Source organism: Mustela putorius, unplaced genomic scaffold (genome assembly GCF_011764305.1).
Source record: "Mustela putorius furo isolate JIRA1106 unplaced genomic scaffold, ASM1176430v1.1 tig00001130_pilon_pilon_pilon, whole genome shotgun sequence".
In the NCBI taxonomy this organism is placed as follows: Eukaryota; Metazoa; Chordata; class Mammalia; order Carnivora; family Mustelidae; genus Mustela; species Mustela putorius.
Genome location: NW_025421584.1, coordinates 3,565,338 through 3,581,037, shown reverse-complemented (window position 1 = coordinate 3,581,037; position 15,700 = coordinate 3,565,338). Strand labels below are relative to the sequence as shown.

Genomic DNA, 15,700 nt, shown 5'->3' with positions numbered 1-15,700 from the left:
GGTAATGACCCTGAAAATTCCTTTTAAAACAAGTGTAAGAAAAAGAGAAATGTGATGGACAGAGAGAGGATAGCAAGTAAAGCTCACGTGACCCGCAGCTATGAGGGGAATCTTGGTGACCTGAGACACTTTCTGCCTGGAGCCCACTGTACTGCGAGATTTCAAGGTCTTTTATCTCCAGAGTCCTGTCAGGACAGGAGAAGAACTTCAGCTGCAGATTCTCAGCTAGAACCGGGTGAAAGCAGAAAGCCACGCTTAAGACGCAGTGCTTTATGAAAATAAGGAATCTGGACACTCACAAAGGAACCACATCAGCCGAGACAGAACGGGAGATGCTAGAGAAAATAATCTAGTTCTTGATACATACATACATATATATACATTTTTCTAACATCTGCTATGCACAGTTTCAAATGATCCTCGAAAAGATGTTCAGCTTTAAAGAAAGGACAAAAGATGCACAAATTGAGGGAGAAAAGCACACACCCTTTTCGGTTCGTGTTCAGAGAGACTCTCCATGCCCTCTTGCATGCTATTTACAAACACAAGAAAGGAGAAGGGGAAAAAAAAAAAAAAAATCCCGGTGTAGCAGAGTCACTGCCAGCAAACACACAGTAAATTCTAGCTTGTTAACAGCTCGATTCCAAATTATTTTTTGAAACAACAAATCCTAGCAGTCATGTAGTTCCAGCCTCTGAGGGAAGCTCTGAGACGGGGATGCTTGTGTCCCAGAACCCAAGCCGCGCACACTCACACACACACACACACACACACACACACACACACACACACACTCACGAGGAAGAAGGAAACTAACCAGTCTTCTGACAGGAATGTGAAAGCAAAAATCTGCGAGGCAGGAGGAGTGCCCCAGAGGAGGAGGCTGCCTGCAGCTCGCCGTAATCTGTACATGATTGCTGGGGAAGTCTGGAGGCTTCGGGCTTGATCTGTGTTTGTTCCAAAAGAAAGCCGAGGAGGACGGTGTTAATAAAGAGAGATTTAGCCGAGAGCTGTGCTTGGAATAAAGTGGGCTACAAAAAGGTCAAATTTGATCAGTCGGAGCAGATTACAGGGGCTGGAGAAGGTGGTGCGGAGAACTGAGCCCGGCCTGGGAGGGACCCAGCGCGGGGTGGCCGTGGGGGTGGAGAGCGGCCGGGACGCGCCCGCGCTCACCGGCCCGGGGCGCTGCGCACAGCCGGCGCCCCCCGCCGCCCGCCCGCCCGGCCCGCCGCGAGCCCCCTCGCCCCGCTCCCCGCCCCGGGGCCTGCGCTCGCCTCCCGCCCCTAGACCATGGTGTCCCTAATCTCCGACTCGGAGCCACTCAGAGCCTGGAAAGTTTGAAGGTAGGTAGGCCTGCTTTTCTTTCTCTCCCCGGCCGGCCCCGCTCGCCGCCCCGTGCGTCCCCGCCCGCGGGGGAAGCCCGTGCGCTCCGAGCCGTCGGCGCGGGGCCGGCGGCGGGACGGGCTGGGCCCGGTGCGCCCAGCCCCGGGCGCCCCCGGGGAGCGCGGGGAGGCCTCGTCCGCGGGGCGGGGTGCGGGCGTCGGGGCGGGGCCCGCGCTCGCGAAGTTGGGGGGCCGCCCCCGGCTCCCCCGCGGACCCCGCGCCCACGCTCGCGCCTGCGTCCCCCGGGGCGCTCGGTCGGGAGCCGGGCTGTGCCCCCGCCCCCCCCGCTGCGGGGACTTCTTCCAGAAAACGGTGTCCCTGCTGCGGGAGTCCGGGGAGACGTGGGTTCCTTCCTCCTCTCACCGGCTCTCCTCCCCTTGCCGGGGTCTACCTTGGCAGAGCCAGCCCTAGGAAAGGCTCCGCAGACCCTAAAACTGAATGAGTACAACTGATGAGCTGAGGTCTTCTCCGACTGACCCTAAAAAAGGTGAACTCCGACCTCTTCATCTCTCAGAGGCCCAGGAAACTGAGAATGCAAGGACAGCGCAGGGGCGGGGTTCATGCATCACCCCAGCTTGGGTCTGAGTTGACCCCTTGGTAGGGTTCATGCTGAATCCCAGGTTTCACCGAACACCAAATGCTGTTTCCCAGAAAACAAAACAACAACAACAACAACAACAAAAAACATTTGGGTCAATTTTTGAAATAGGAAAGTGTTAAATTGAGGGATTTTTATCAAAAGTCGTTCTACATGATGTCGTGCTGTCCCAAATGCCTAACACCCCCCCCCCCCAAAACATGGAACTAAACCAAGACCCAAAGAAGGAAGAGAAGTGTGTGCCTTCCTGGGACCTCTTTTTCCTGACAGTTATCTTGTATTAATTAGCGATTACTTATTTGCCTTTTAAGAGTGCTCCCTTAGTGTTTGTCTCATTTTATTATTTTTTAAAAGCAAAAAGGGCCCATCTTCAGTTTATTTTCCTTATTTAAGATTTGTACATCTTGTTTTTGAGAACTTCACGCTATATAGGTACGTCATACAGTCCGTGCTATTTTAAAATCTGCTTTCTCTAGTTAACTATCAAACGTATTTCCATGTTTCTGCCTACTCTTCGTAACCATAATTTCAGTAACGAAATAAGGCGCCATGATGTTGATATACCTCATTTTACTAAATTACTTACTTTTTCCGTTGAAGATTTAGATTGTTTCCAGTCTTTGATTTGTATGAACAACAACACAAGGAACATCTTTGTGCTGATAGCTCAGTATATATATGTAAAAGTGTGTGTGTGTGTGTGTGTGTGTGTGTGTGAGCTAAGTAGGCTTTTCAACTCATTTATTTATTTGAAAACAACTCTTTTGAAAAGGGATGCTTAAACTATTAGTGATAGGTTGATAGTATTTAACTTTTTTGAAGAGTAAGAAAAGGGCAGGATGTTTTTTATTTTCTTACTAAAGGACAACATACTGAGATGTAGTATTTATTGTTCATGTACCTGTTGAGGTATTTAGAGTCCCTAAAGGAAGAAGTCCATTGTTCAGAAGCAGGTGAGACCAGGTAAAATGCTACAGGAAAGGTACAAGAGATCACTGGGGTTCCAGAGGAGGCAGACTGTCCATTCGGAACATCAGTAAAGGGTTCCCGAAGTAGATGACATTTTAGAAAGGTTACTGAAGGATCCGCGCGTATAGCTTTTTGCTTTCATTAAATGTTCCCAGGATTTCTAGATGAAAGGGCATGCACGTTTTTACAGGTTTGTCTGTGATACTTTCTTCTGCTTGTCGGTTTAAAATTAATTTTAATGGAGAGATGGCAAAGTACCTCTGTAAATGTTCTTTTGATGTAGCTATTAAAGTAAATTTTATTGTCCTTTTTCTTTAACTGGATTAGTAACCTACTTTTAAAGTTGAAATATGTCTTAAGAGTGCTCTTAAAAACATTGTTTTGGATGAATAACTTATTAACATTATTGCACAAGTGGATAAGGTGAATTCTCTCTCAGGAATGTGTGTGACCACGGTTATAAATTGTGGCAATGCAGCCCTCCAAAGGCCTTTTTAATAATATCCCGGGTCTTAACCCATTAAAAACTCAGTAATAATGTTTTCTTTCCCCTCAATGTGTGGCTAACATACTGAACTTGATTTTATGCCTAGAATGAGTAGAGCTTCACAAACTTAGACCGGCAAGGCCTGAGAAAGGGCATCATTTTTACACTGACCTCTTGGGGTATTCCAAGTTCATTCTGTCCACACCTCTTCTTGGCAAGCATTATTCCATCAACTTTTAACTGTGTTTAATCCTTTTCTGGGGTAAGGAATTATAAAGGGACTAAATCCTTTTCTGGGGTAAGGAATTATAAAGGGACTAGTGTTTATGGATTGCATTTTAAATTCCATAGTTGTGTATAATGAGGCATCCTTTTGGCTAATTTCTGATTCATTGAACCATTTGCTGGCCAGCAGTAAGTGGCTGCCTAGCGTATGTGGGAGGAGCAACGATAGAACATGACCTTATAAATAGGATAATCTAGCAGGAGAATGAAGAGGTGTGTGCTAATGTACAGGGTTGTGCTTGATAGGAGTTATGCCAATAGAAGGCTAGAGAAATCCAGATGTGAGAGCGCCCATTTCAGTACAGAAAGGGAGCACCATTGCTGGCCTTGTCTGACTAACAGATAAGCAGAAGGCTTGGTATATGCTAGGGGACAGGCTTTCAGACTCAAGTAATCTGGAGTATTTTCAGGCGTTTGCTCCAGGCCACGCACCTAGAGTTCTGCCGCACCTCTTGCTCCTGGAAAGTGATCGCAATGCATGATTGTTAAGTCTGCTTACGTCACATTTCAGCGTTTCAGCACAAGACCTGGTGGTGGGCCCCCAAGTTCGGTCATAAACCTTTCTCAAGAACTGCACATTCGAAGTCCTTCCGTCTTTGGTCCTTTTTGTCAAATGGAAAAATCAAGGTTGGGAAGGGTGCTGTGGGCTGTTCTCAATAGCGTCTACTTCAAAAGGCATCACTTCCACCAAAACACACGCCAATCATTTTCAACAGGAAGATTCCCTTCTTGACCATCAAGAATGCATAAACACAAAAGCATCACTCAGAGAATCAAAATCCTCTAAATCAAGAAAAAATATTCACAGCACACAGAGGAGGAGAAAGGAAGTGACAATGAAAGGAACAATCCTGGCCATATGATTGATACGAGATTTAATAGTCACTGATACTTCTTGAGGGATAGTCACTGATACTTCTTGAGGGAAAGACGTTGACAGTTGAGGGGAATTAACTGGGCGGAGCTTCGAATACCCGGGCTCTCCCTGTGCCCCAGCCCAGCCAGCCCCTGCGTCACTTCTGTGCAAGAGTCTAGAATATACCAAATCTGGTTTAACTCTCCCATTTAGAGATGAGGGAGTTGAGCCCAGAAGATGAAGTGATAAATGAGGTCAAAGAACTCATCAGTGGAACAAGTTATCTCCACTCCCCTATCTTTTGAGGGGCACCTTCTCTTCTCTTTCCCCATCCGTCCTCCCCCGATTTAAGACACTCAGCCCAGACCAGCGCTCAGAGCTCCCACAAATCTCCTCAGCATAGCCAGCTGTATGTCCCAAAAATGACTCAAGGTTGCAAACTGTGCCTATCATCTCCCCCAAGACCTGGCTCTTTTCCGGTACTCACAGGCGTGGGAATCACAGGGCTGTCCAGCCAGGTACTCAAATCAGAAAGCTGCGCATCTCGCAGTCGCTCATTTTCTCTCTTAATTCCATCCTCACGATCCCCAGCTCTGGTTGATTTCAGCTCCCGGACACGGACTCGCCGCGTTCCTGCATTTTCCTCGCTGTGGTTTTGTTTTGCTCAGAACCCCGCACTCCCTCCCAACATGTTTCTCGGCTTCCATTCTTGCTCTTCTAAGTCTGTTTTCCACACGAGAGGAATGAGAACACTTCAAAAGCCATAAATCAGATCCTGTAACTTTGCTGTTTAAAAGCTTCCCCTTTACTCGTCACATAAAAGCCGGTGTCCTCATCCTGACCTACGAGACCGCGTCTGACCTAACCCTCCACTACCTCTCTGGCCTACCTCCTCCCTCTCTCCCACAGCTCGTCTTCCTCCAACCTCTCTGGTCTGCTTTCTCCTCCTCAGACAAGCCAAGCTTAATTTGGCCTTAGGATATTTGCATCAGCAACTCTTTTTCCTGGCCTGGAAATCTGCTCCTGAGCTGTTTGCCGGGCCAGAGGCTGCTTGTCATGTAACTCTTAGCTCAAGTGCCTCCTCCTCCGAGAAGCCTTCTCTGACCGCCTTAATTTAAAGTTGCCCAAAGTCACTTGCTAGCATTTCTCCCTGATAGACGGAACTATATAAAATTGCCATATGTAGCCATTTGGGGCCGATAAAAATCTTAATTTCATATAGTTCAACTAATATTCTCTTGGTAGCACTTACCAATACCTGCTATTTCCATACGTAAACTCATTCTCTCTCTTCCGCCATTAGAATATATGGTTTGTGTGATAACTGGAGTACACCAGTGCCCAAGATATTTCCTGACACATAACAGATAACGCATGAGTTAATGAAGAAACAATGAAGTGGTTAGTGTTTGTCTCCCCCTCATCAATTTTACACTCCGTGAGGCCAGAGGCTTTATGTGTTTTGTTCACACCCAAATGCCACAGTATTTATCACAGTGGTGGGGCTGTGTGATGTGGAATGAATGAATGACTCCTGGCTCCCCGTTGAATCATTTCACCCTCAGGTTCTCATTCCTGCTCTAACCCACAAAGTGAGTGGATTTGATAACATGGAACGTTTTTAAATTCTCTGGGAATCAAATAGGTACCTACTATTCAAGCAGAAATTATTCTTTCTACACAAGAGAATGATCTAGATCAGGGATTGGCAAAGAGAGTAAATACTTCAGGTTTGGGGGGGGGGCACACAAACCTCTGCTGTAACTTAACTACTCAACTCTGTCAAGGTGACGGTGAAAGTAACCCTAGGGTATATGCAAATGACTGAGCTCCGCTGTGATAAATAAAACTTTATTTACAAAAACAGGCAGCGGCCTGGATTTGGCCCATTGGCCATAGTCCACCTCTCATTTATTATTTAGGCTAATGCTTTGACTCACAAGAAAATAGAAGTGGCCTTGACAGATGTTTTCAAATCTCATATGACAAAGTGCATATTATAAACTTGCCTCATGATTGGGGGAAAAAAATTTAAAGGAGGCTTAGTGATATTTCAAAGGTCAGAGAAGTCTTAGGTCACGAGCATGTGACCTCACAAAGATGTGATTATAGTCTGGAGGAACTTTAGGGGTTATCATATCCCTTAAATGTTTGGATGAGTCATAACAGTACAACAAGATACACTTTTGCCTTTTCCCCTACGGAGTGTGTGAGAAATTCCCATTAATGAGAACAGCACATGTTGATGGAAAAAAATAGCCCAGATCCTAACATGTTTTAAGTAACTGCTTGGCCTCGTTTCTTTCTTTCTCATTGCTTTTGCTCTAGTTCATCTAGGAGACACTCCCCTTTCACATGCCTGATAAATCTCCCAAGATGAATTCCACATTCACAGAGGAAAACATGCTCTGTAATTTTGAATGAAGGCCATGTGTAGAGACTCGTCAGCCCCGCAGGACCGTCCTCTGATGGCTAATGTCAGTACGTGGGGAGTGGGGAGAGGTTATGGTGAAGCTCTGTGGGTGTCCACTGAGGGTAGGCTGGCCTTCTGTAGATCAGGGATTAGTCCTCTTTGAGGGTGACAGAAGAATTACTCGTGCTTTCTCTGTGCCAGGCGTTATGCTAAGTGCTTTATATTAAAAAGCTCATTGGATCTTTCCAACAGCTCTATGATGTAGGTGGTGGTGCTATTGCTCCCACTGGCCACAAAGTTGACTTGGGTTTGGCTAACTCAACTTTGAAGAGCCAGAGCACTTATGAGATGATGTCATATACTGTCCTGACATAGCACCTTTTTTTGGTACATTGGTAACTTGATGAAGCATGTTGCCTTAACTTAACTATGTCTCAGATGGGGAAAATGTATACCACATCATTCTTCCTTTTCCCTCAGGGAAGTCTGAAGAATTGTGACCCAGTTACTGCTGGGTACTTAAAAAAAAAAAAAATTCAGAGCAGGGGGATGTAGGCTACAAAAATAGAACACCCAGTAATAATTCTCAAGGTAGAATGAATTATGTGTTTATGAAAAGTGAATACAAGACCTGGGCCTTTTAAATAATTTATTATATTGGAGAACAATCTATTTTTTCACAAAGCATGACTAATGTAGCCCATGACATAACTAATAATGACAAAGGTTATTATAAAATCACATCAAAATGTAAAGTAGAGAAATCCTGTTATCTGTGGTTTGGATGCTGCTGACATCACATTTTTGTCTCATTCCAGCATTGAAAAACAAAACAAAAATCCTCTCATGAATTGTCTCCACTCCACTGACACAAAGAGTCAGTAGAGAAATGCTCAGGTGAAGTTATGTTCTCCGGCCCTCCATCCTGGGTGGGTCTGTTTCACTTGTGGGCTGAACTAGCAAATTATCAAGTAGAAAACCAACAAATCCAGATCATTTGAATCTCCTGTTAGGAGAAACACAGTGGAGGTGCCTGGGTGGCCCAGTCAGTTGGGCGTTCAACTCTTGGTTTCAGCTCAGGTTGCGATCTCAGGGTGGTGAGTTCGAGCCCCGTATAAGTCTCCACACTCAGCATGGCATCTGCTTGAGATTCTTTCTGCCTCTCCTTCTGTTCCTCCCCACCTCTCTCTAAAGTAAATAAATAAATCTTTAAAAAAAAAAAAAAAAGGAACAAAGGAAAAAACTCCTCCTGTGATCAGGTAACATCTCTCAAAGGTCAGAGACCACAGGGAAGCTGTTTTCCCCAAATAGAGAAGGATCACATGCCACTTTTATTCCAACATTTGGGAAGAGAAAGCAGAATGTGCTACTTACCTGCCTACACTCCCACACATGTGTTCAGGCTCAAAGGGTCAGAATCCTGGAATCACAGCTGTAGAGGATGCTTAAGGAGAGGGCTCAGGGTACAGGTTTCCCGTCCATTCTCATGCAAAGTCCTTGCTTAACCTCACCTCCCCTCTTTGATGCAGTGAGAGAGAGGGTACCTAGAGAGATCCATTGATCACTCTCCTTTCTTCAAGCCAGTTAAAAAAAAAATTTCCACCCCCGCAACACCATATTATTCACAGACATGGGCTGTCTGTCGTGTTTCCTACTGTGTCTCCAGCCCTGCCTAGTCCTGACCCAGGTTGGATACTTTCCAGTTTCAGCTGAGAATTCTCACTAAACCCCTCTCTGCGCCTTCCCACCGCCACCCCAACCCCCCCACCCCACCCCCACTCTCTTCTCAACAGCATGATTTTTCTTCCCCTTAGTAATCATAGCACTGAATCGAAACGTCAGATCCTCAAATGCAAGTACACATTTCCTCTCCCGCGACATTTATGTACATCTCAGTTCCGTTAGCGGAACGGAGAACCCCCAGAAGACGGGAAGGTTCATCTGCCCATCCGCTGGCATCCTTTGTATCAGCAGAGAGAGCTCTTGGCGGAGCCGGTATTTGCACGGACGTGCGTACATTCCTCCTTTGTCAAATAGGAAAGTGAACCAGATTATATCTAAGGACCCGCAGCTATAAAATTATATGATCAATGTGCGGTAGAACAAAGAGGCCCCCTCCCGCAGGAGCCACCTCCGAGCTGTCCTAGGCATCCTTCTCCTGCACTGTCTAGTTTTTCTCGCGGCAAAGCAATTCTCTTTCTATTGATCCTCATTTTCTTTCAAGGCTGTTTTATTCCCAATCCCTCTGTAGAGTTGATGGCCTCAACCACAAACCTGCTTTCAGATGTTCTGTCTCCAAACCAGGGCTCTAATGTAAATCACCTGTTCCAGGGATGCGCTTTGCTGACACGTACTGACATTAGCCATCAGAGGATGGTCCTGCGGGGCTGGATATGGCAATCTTTCCAGCTTGCAGATGCATCAGGTAACGATGGCTTTGGAGCTCCAGTTTCGTTTTTCATTGCCCTAGTTTTTCATTCTTATAGAGACACAAATGTCTAAGCCAGAAAAAAATTGTCACAGGCCCGTGGAAACGGCAGCTTTATATATTTTATCATGTTTCCTGGTGGGTAAGTGAAAGATTTTTCTAAACTGGAAAAAACACTGCCCTCGTTCAAGGTTGGTATTTACACGTGGTGCTCTTAGTGCTCCTTCTGAGACTCCGCACGTGACCTTTCTTCCCTGCTGTCATTTAGCATCGTTATGGACCGTCACAACCGTTCTCGAGTGCCGCCGAGCTCCCCTGCTCTTGCCTTCCTCCCCAGGAAACACAGGTGTTTGGAAGGTTTGTTCTAACCGGAGCTCCTGAGTGTAACTTGGCCTGATAACCCCGTTCAGATCGGCCACTTGCCCCTCGAGAGCTCCCTCGACGTTTAGTTCTGACGCTGCGGGGATGCAGTTTAAATGACTGTTGGAAAGTGGGCATAATTAATGCAGGACATGGTCCGGTGTTTGTGGGCCTTGTGGAGTGATCGCCACCGTAAGCCTAGTTCACGGCCATCCATCAACGTGGTCCCATTTATAGGATCGTTTTTCCCTACAACTTGGAAGGTCTACTCTCTTAGCGACTTCCAAGTATGAGGTACAGCATTATTAACTTAGTGTCCGTGCCCTACATTCCATCCCTGGGATTTCTGTGTCTTATAGCGGGAAGTTTGTCCCTTTTGAGCAACTTTCATCCATTTCTCCCATTCCCATCCCCCCTCAGCACCCCTTCCCCCCACCTCTGGCAACCATAGGTCTGTTCTCTGTATTTATGAGTTGGGTTTGGTGCTTTTTCTCATTTGTTTGTTTTTTTATTTTTTTTATTTTTATTTATTTTTTTTTAAAAGATTTTATTTATTTATTTGAGAGAGAATAAGTGAGAGAGAGCATGAGAGAGGAGAAGGTCAGTGGGAGAAGCAGACTCCCCAAGGCGCCGGGAGCCCGAGGCGGGACGAGATCCTGCAAGTCCCGGATCATGACCTGAGCTGAACAGCAGTTGCTCAACCAACTGAGCCACCCAGGGGACCCTGTTTGTTTTTTTAAAAATCTACATATAAGTGAGCTCATGTGTCTTTCTTTGTCTGACTTAGTTCACTTAGCATAATGCCCTCGGGGGTCCATCCATGTTGTCACAAATGGCAGGATTTCGTTCTTTTTTATGGCTGAGGTATAATCCATTCTGTTTCCGTTTTGTGCCTATATGGTGTGTGTGTGTGTGTATGTGCACGTGTGTGTACATCACACATCTTCTTTATCCATTCATCTGTCGATAGGACACTTGGGTTGTTTCTACATTTTAGCCATTGTAAATAATGTTGTGGTGAACACGGGGGTGCAAATATCTTTCCAAATCAGTGTTGTCATTTTCTTTGGAGAAGTACCCAGAAGTGGAATTGTTGGGTTGTATTTTTTATTTTTCTATTTTTACATTCAGTCTATTTTTAACTTTTTTTTTTTAAAAGATTTTTTATTTTTTTGACAGAGAGAGACTCAGTGAGAGAGAGAACACAAGCAGGGGGAGAGGAAGAGGGAGAACGGGTTTCCCGAGCAGCAGAGAGCCCGATGCGGGGCTCAATCCCAGGACCCTGGGATCACGACCTGAGCCAAAGCCAGATGCTTAACAACTGAGCCACCCAGGGGCCCCTATTTTTAACTTTTAAAAGAACCTTCCTAATGTTTTCCGCTGTGGTTGTATCGATTTACGTTCCCACCACCTGTGCACAAGGCTATCCTTTTCTCCACGTCCTCACCAACACTTGTCATTTCTCGTCCTTTCCATAATGACTATTCTGACAGCCGCGAGGTGATATCCTTATAGTTTTGATTTACATTTCCCTGATGATTAGTGGTGTTCAATACCTCTTCATGTACTTGTGGGCCATGTGTGTGTCTTCTTTGGACAAAATATCTATTCAGATACTCTGCCCATTTTTAAATTGGGTGATTTGGGTGTTTTACTATTGAGTTGTATGAGTTCTTTGTATATTTTGGATACGAACCCTTTATCAAATACATCCTTTGCAGATATTTTCTCTCATTTGGTAGGTTGCCCTTCATTTTGTTGATGGTTTCCTTTGCTGTGCAGAATGGAATGCGTGTGTGTTTGTATTTTCTTATCTGTTCCTTTGGGTTGTAGAGTAACTTCCATGAAAGCAGAAATCACGTCCCTATCAGAAGGCCTACTGTGCTGGGTATTTATGAAAGGTGCACATTTGAGTGACATAACCAATGTAGTTCTTTTACATAGAGACGGAGACTAAGATTGGGTGCCATTCAACGGCATTATGGTCAGGGAGCCCAAGAATATTTGGGTCCTGAGACTGACCATGGCTACCTTTCATGTATAAGTTTCCAGAGGGACTGAGGAGACTGGGACCAAGATGCGTCCCATCATTCTCTCAGCTGAGGATTCTGAAAACCATTTGTTTGGGATTCTTTTTGTAGGGGGGATGCTGGAACGTTCTATAATACTGCCAGTTCTGTCGGATCCAGACCCTCATGGCCTGAGAAAAACAAGGACAAATTGAAGGAGAATAACAGTTTGTAATTAAATGTAGCATTGTCTCAAAACCCCAATATGGATCAATCCATTGAGTTGGGCCAGATGACGCAGAATATCCATTTTCGCCCCCAAACCTAATCTAGATGGTCCCAAATAACTTCTGCTCAGTCTCACGTTGAAACCTCAGTCTGTTTGTCAGGAATGTTTCAGCCACAGGTCACCAAATACTGAATATTTCAGCTCCATTTTACAGTGGTCTAAACCAAGGGTTGGCAAACTTTTTCCATTAAGGGCCAGTTAGTAACTTATTTTTGGCTTTGTTGATGAGCCGTATGGTCTCTGTCACAACGACTCAACTCTGCCATGGTAGCAGCCGCCAGAGACAATAGACAGATGAATGGGCATGGCAGGATTCCAATAAAACTCTACAAAAACACGCAGTGGGCTGGATTGGCACACGGGCCATGGTTTGCTGACTCCTAGGTTAGCCAAAAGACTCTATATGCTCCAATGAGTTTTAGACCTTTCAGAGCCAAGGCAGCCTGGACAGCAGTAGGGAAACTGAACTAGAGAAGGCAGCAAGAGAGAGTATATGTTTCTCCAGATGCTCTGTGCTCAGCGGGCCTAAGCTGTACTGGGCCTTGGCTCCTGGAAAGAAGAGAAAGTATATAAGGAGTAAGGGAGGGATGGCTGGACTGTCTCCGACCCAGGAACACCTGTCCCTTGGGCCCACTGAGGCAAGAACCAGAGCCACACTTTGCTTTTAAAGGAGAAGACTGAGCCCTTCTACTCACCTGTCCTTGAGAGTCACCTGGGATCTCATCAGCCTGTAACAAGAACTCATCCCTTTGGGGAAGGGGAACAGGTCATGAAGTGATACCAAGGAAGGGAAGAAAGGAAAAGAGGATCTTTGCAAAACCTGCCCTACAAGGATTAGAGGAATCTGCGGGCAGAAGGCAGACGGGATAATTTATTGCCTGACGCCCAAGACACAGTGACTTCTAAAGAAATACAGCTTGATTCTCGGGGTCTTTGGTCTATACCCACAACTGCTGTCTTCATCCCCACAAAATTGACCTATTCTTCAGGATGTGGCCACGCACATTCAACACAGTCATTGCAGACTAAGAGTATCTTTGCAGAAATTTAAGATTAAGACCTGGCCTGGGGCCAAATGAAGTAATAGGGTTTTTCCAGCTTCCTGTTGTGCTGTAGGGCTCTTCAGAGAAAGAGATCAATCAGTTATAGCTTACTATGAATTTAAATCAACAGAAGATGACCTCAGGGTATCTACATTTTAAGACTTACTTCCAGTTTTGCTGCGTGGAGTGTGTGTTAGCGGGGTGGGACAGTGCGGACAGAAGAATTCAAAGAAGTCTGGTGAGGCTCTGGGTATCCCTGAAATCAAGCCCCATCGGTTCTGTCTAGAAAGACCTGAGTCAGGAACACTCCTTGGTTATGAGAGCTCTCTCCACTCTTGACTCTTACTTAATAAATTACCACTTCACAATAAATTGCCGTTAAATTACCAGATCAAAAGTGTCAGTTTCCCTTGTCAAAGGACTAGAATTACACGAGAATGGGGCTTAGAGAAGACCACTGGAGAGGAAAGTGGTTTGAGGCAGAATTTCTTAACGACTTTAATTTCATTTCTAATTTCTTCCCCACAGGCACCCGCCCCACCCCAGATTCTAATCAGGTTCCCTCCTGACTGGCTGCCTTTGTCTTCCTCATTCCCTGCTGTCCCCTCAGAACAGGAGGCAGATTTCATCTCGGGGCCCCTGGCATTGCTGATGACAGACAGAAAGTGGGAGGAAGGAACAGCATAATTTGCTCAATGCTTATTTCTGTAGGAAAGGAAGGAAGGGGTCATTGTTTTCATCGTTGAAAGAGGGGTGAGTGTGTTTGAGGCAAACAGCTCCTGAGAACTTGGATTTTGTTTCATTAAAAACCAGTAACTGAGTTGGAGAGTAAAACCCGTTTCCCTGGCTCCCAGACTAGTATTTGCCTTCCTGTCTTCTCTCATTACAGAAGGCAGGCAGCAAAGGTGGTTTTCCATTTATTGAACATATCTTGGGCAGAGCTCTCATAAGGGAACTGGTGTGTTGTGCTTCCGAATCCTGGTTTTAAGCTCTGTCTGCAATCAGGCAGAGCTCTCTAGAGGATAAAGCTATATTAAGCTTTAATTCTCTAGTTAATTTTTTTTTGTTGTTTCCATAAGATTGGTTTCCTTGTCTTTTACTTATTCTCTGCAGGTCACCATTCAGCGAATCGGCACAATCACCCAAACTCTCAACGAGCCCATTAGTTAGACAGGGATCAGAGAGAAATATTTTGCATATAAACCATGGCGTAGAAAAAGAGAGAATAAGAGGATTTGCAGTCCTTGACTCTGTTTTATAGCTCCGGGTTTTCGCCCCAGTAATTGGCTTAAATCCCTTTTGATCATCATTTTGTATTTTTTGGCAGACAGTGTTTTTTTTTTTTTTTCCTTTATAAAAACAGGGAATGTTTTTTAGCTTGTGGTAACACCATCCTCTGCATTGATCTTTTACTTTCGTTGACCCCTGCGACTACGTTTGCTCTGAACTCTCATCTCCAAACTGGGACATAAAAGTGTAAATCACATCTTGAGGCAGTAAGTTTTTGCATTTGCCATTGAGACACACAGAGACTTTTGTTAACGTTGAGTTCAGATGAGAGAAAATTAAACCTGTTCTAGAAGGTCGTGAAAAATGCCCTGATGTTTCACAGACCCATTGATTTAACATTTTGATTTCTCTTTATATCTGATTTAAAAAAAAATAATTGGAGGCAGATTTAGTTAATTTCGTGGTATAAGGTGATTCTGAGAGCTGCCTCTCTGCTTCTGACTTCAGATAAACCTCTGTTTAAAAAAGTATTTGCTGAAAACCTAATCTACCTGATTATAGCAATCAGGATGTTTCGGGTATACTGAATGTATTTTGCAAATGCATGGTTTAATTATGACATTCTCTGTGTCCCCTTACCTATAATTATTTTTCTCTGCATTATGCACATACTGAATAGCCAAAGAGCTGTCTGTAAGGAGGAAAATGAATATGGGGAAAATTAAATGTCCAGTAAGGAACGACGAGCCTCTGTGCAGACATGGAAAAGCAGTCATATCTTAAAAATACAGTCCATTCTTCAGAGGGGCCTTGGGTAAACAAACTTAGTATTACCCAAGCTGATCATATGGCACTAATTTGCTGCCTTGCTTTTCCATTAAACTCTCCACAGGTGACTCCATATAACAACCGAGTTTAGTATATTTCAGATTCAAGTAATGGATTAAAGTTAAGCAGATATTCTTTTAAAAAAGACAGCGTGTAACCAGAGGCTGTAACTAGAGTTTTCAACATGAAAACCTCTAGTACAGGGAAGATAAAATATGTTAATAGGCACTGTTCTGACTCTTCCTTAAGAATGAAAATTGGGAGCAAGAAAAGAAAATTGGAAATCTGGAGGTCAGCATTGTGCGGTGTCAGCAGTTTAGACAGGGGACTTGGAAACCGGTTCCAGAAGATCCAGATGGTACACAGCAAACACGACAGGCAGTGGAGGGGTTGGCGGGGGGGGGGGGGGGCTGCATGGAGGAAATCGATGTTTCATCTGAGTCAGCTTTAGCAGACAGGGGGTGAGTGTCTCTCTCTCTATTAAACTCTCAGTCCTGAATTTTGGGCACTAACACTATTACG

The 15,700-nt window shown here is 44.9% G+C and overlaps 1 protein-coding gene across 1 annotated transcript in view; it reads left to right on the top strand.

The window, feature by feature from the left end:
• Positions 1-1,208: 1,208 nt before the first annotated feature.
• Positions 1,209-15,700, top strand: part of CELF2 (CUGBP Elav-like family member 2) — a 510,120-nt gene continuing 495,628 nt past the window's right edge. The window contains exon 1 of the mRNA XM_045087392.1: positions 1,209-1,343. The gene's annotated coding sequence lies outside the window, so the exon portion shown is untranslated. The remainder of the gene's footprint in view (positions 1,344-15,700) is intronic.